Source organism: Ostrea edulis, chromosome 6 (assembly GCF_947568905.1).
Source record: "Ostrea edulis chromosome 6, xbOstEdul1.1, whole genome shotgun sequence".
NCBI lineage: Eukaryota > Metazoa > Mollusca > Bivalvia > Ostreida > Ostreidae > Ostrea > Ostrea edulis.
This window is the reverse complement of record NC_079169.1, coordinates 54635457-54639191: the sequence shown is the minus strand read 5'-3', so window position 1 is coordinate 54639191 and position 3735 is coordinate 54635457.

Sequence of the window (3735 nt, the reverse complement as noted above, 5' to 3'; positions counted from 1 at the left end):
TAAATCTAATAAACAGATTTATACATAATTAATACCAAATTGATTTTTACTTGTTTTAAATTCTGTTTATTATCCTTAAGAAAGACCACGTGATAAAACTATACAAAACCATAACTGGAACGGTGAAAAATGGTCCATAATCGATATCATAGCCATGCATCCTGCATTTATTATTAATTTCTTCATGACTTTGGGATCTATATTTTATTATTTTAAAGTTTACATTTTTTATGATTATTACTCTAGTAAGGTACACATTAAAATTGCCTTTTACCATTTTAATTAAATGTAGCAAACTGTCCGCTTACTAATAAAACTTGTTGATGTTTATTTTATTGTGGTATTTACTCAAGTATAATGAAGGACTCGGGCTTTTCGTGAAATGTTCGAAATAAAAAAAAGTTTCTACTCAATTAAATCATATATTAGGAAATTTATTTCTTTACGAGTCAAAGAACCGGTATCAAAGTTTGACTATAACAGATATTGGTAATTCGTAATATCAACGTTATTACTGGTCTATAATTGGTTCCATTGTACAGCTTTTGCTTTGTGGCTGAGAGGTCGTGTGTTCGAGCACCGTTCGTGACTTGGCCGCGTCTGGTCTAAAACCTAAGCATAAGTAAAGTGACTGCTCCTTTGCCAAACGATCAGCACTTAGACCTGAGAGTTGCGGGTCTTCCAGATTAGACCTTTTAAAAAAACTGAGGTCCCATATCCTAGCAATCACTCGCACGACAAAGAACCTTAGCTGCTACGGCCTTGATGCAAGGGTCAAAATTTCTGGCACTTCACTTTCATCTGATATTGCGACTGGTCTCCATAAAAGTTTTCACTTTCATCTGATATCGTGACTGGTCTCAATAAAAGTAAACCGACAGTATAACAGTTGTCACAATAGTAAATCGTAGTATAACAGTTGTCAATGTAGTAAATCGTAGAATAACAGTGTCACTACAGTAATTCGTAGTATTGATTGATTGATTAAATATTGTTTAACGTCCCTCTCGAGAATCTTTCACTCATATGTAGACGTCAGCACTGTCGGTGAAGGTCTGCAAAATTTAAGCATATGCTCGGCGCTTGCGGCCCTTGAGCAGGGAGAGATCTTTATGGTACCACACCTGCTGTGACACGGGACCTCAGTTTTTACGGTATCATCCATAGGACCGCCCAATTTAGTTGCCTCTTACGACAAGCAAGAGGGTACTGAGGATTTATTCTAACCCGGATCCCCACGGGATTAAAATCGTAGTATAGCAGTTGTCACTGTAGTAAATCGTTATAACAGTTGTCACTGTAGTAAATCGTAATATAACAGTTGCCACTGAAGTAAACCGTAGTATAACAGCTGTCACTGTAGTAAATCGTAGTATAACAGTTTTCACTATAGTAAATCGTGTAACAGTTGTCACTATAGTAAATCGTAGTATAACAGCTGTTACTGTAGTAAATCGTAGTATAACAGTTGTCACTGTAGTAAATCGTAATATAACAGTTGTCACTGTAGTAAATCGTAGTATAACAGTTGTCACTGTAGTAAATAGTGTAACAGTTGTCACTATAGTAAATCGTAGTATAACAGTTTTCACTATAGTAAATCGTAATATAACAGTTGTCACTGTAGTAAATCGTAGTATAACAGCTGTTACTGTAGTAAATCGTAGTATAACAGTTGTCACTGTAGTAAATTGTAGTATAACAGTTTTCACTATAGTAAATCGTAATATAACAGTTGTCACTATAGTAAATCGTAGTATAACAGCTGTTACTGTAGTAAATCGTAGTATAACAGTTGTCACTGTAGTAAATCGTAATATCACAGTTGTCACTGTAGTAAATCGTAGTATAACAGTTGTCACTGTAGTAAATCGTAATATAACAGTTGTCACTGTAGTAAATCGTAGTATAACAGTTTTCACTATAGTAAATAGTGTAACAGTTGACACTATAGTAAATCGTAGTATAACAGCTGTTACTGTAGTAAATCGTAGTATAACAGTTGTCACTGTAGTAAATCGTAATATAACAGTTGTCACTGTAGTAAATCGTAGTATAACAGTTGTCACTGTAGTAAATCGTAATATAACAGTTTTCACTATAGTAAATCGTGTAACAGTTGTCACTATAGTAAACTGTAGTATAACAGTTGTCACTATAGTAAATCGTGTAACAGTTGTCACTGTAGTAAATCGTAGTATAACAGTTTTCACTATAGTAAATCGTAGTATAACAGCTGTTACTGTAGTAAATCGTAGTATAACAGCTGTTACTGTAGTAAATCGTAGTATAACAGTTGTCACTGTAGTAAATCGTAATATAACAGTTGTCACTGTAGTAAATCGTAGTATAACAGTTGTCACTGTAGTAAATCGTAGTATAACAGTTGTCACTGTAGTAAATCGTAGTATAACAGTTGTCACTATAGTAAATCGTAGTATAACAGTTGTCACTGTAGTAAATCGTAGTATAACAGTTGTCACTGTAGTAAATCGTAGTATAACAGTTGTCACTGTAGTAAATCGTAGTATAACAGTTGTCACTATAGTAAATCGTAGTATAACAGTTGTCACTATAGTAAATCGTAGTATAACAGTTGTCACTATAGTAAATCGTAGTATAACAGTTGTCACTGTAGTAAATCGTAGTATAACAGTTGTCACTGTAGTAAATCGTAGTATAACAGTTTTCACTATAGTAAATCGTAGTATAACAGTTGTAACTAAAGTAAATCACAGAATCGAAGTTTTCTCTATAGTATGCCATATATGGGTTTCGATACACATATACTCGTTATTATTATAAATTAGCTTTATTTTTCTTATTTGAAGTTTGGAATGTACCCACTCCGAAAATATATCCTTTGTTTTAATGCAGGGATATAAACGTATGATTTTGACGTTGTATTTTTTGTTTAGATGTAGTAACAGGTCTCATTGTCGCAGTAACTTTTTTGTTTTTTAACTGCACCAACGCTTATTTGGACTCGGGCCCTCCGTTTTTAAGGACATATCTGAAATACCCGTGACTTTCCCCACTAATGGCGGGCGCTTGACGAAGAAACATTCACGACTGGCAATTACATTTTATACATTCTGTTGTTCACTATTCGCAATTCAATAGAAAATTAGACAGCACTGCATCTTACAAAAACAATAAGATACCGATTTATTTTTCGAAATCCATAGTATGGCACACCCCAATATATCAAATGCTATTAAATTAAATCCATTAATGATTTTTTTTAACCCACAGACATTTTCAAATGAGAAATATTTGTAGAAAACAAACAAGTATTCAAAGTAAAATGTTTACACACAAAAGTTATAATAAAAAACAAAGCTTATTCAATGAATAAATTAAAATGGTAGAAATAGACAAGGAACTTAATGTGTCATGCAGTAAAATGGTTAATCTCATTAGTATGCATGTAATATATGTGAAACTAAGTCATTGATCAGTATATCTTCTAACATTCTAATTTTCGCGTGATTGAGCGTGCAAAGTTAAACAGAATGAAACAGTTTACGATTGTTTTATTACAGCATTCTATTGAGGCAGATCAGTTAGTGAAATCTGAACGCTCGATCAAGCTTAATGACACGCTGTACCATGAAATATTTAAAGTAAATCAAGGTCCACTAACAATTTCAGAATTCTAAGATTTTACATATGGAGAATATTTTGAAAGGCCAGTCTAGGATGAAGATCTGATGGGATCCGTTTCCCCCAGAA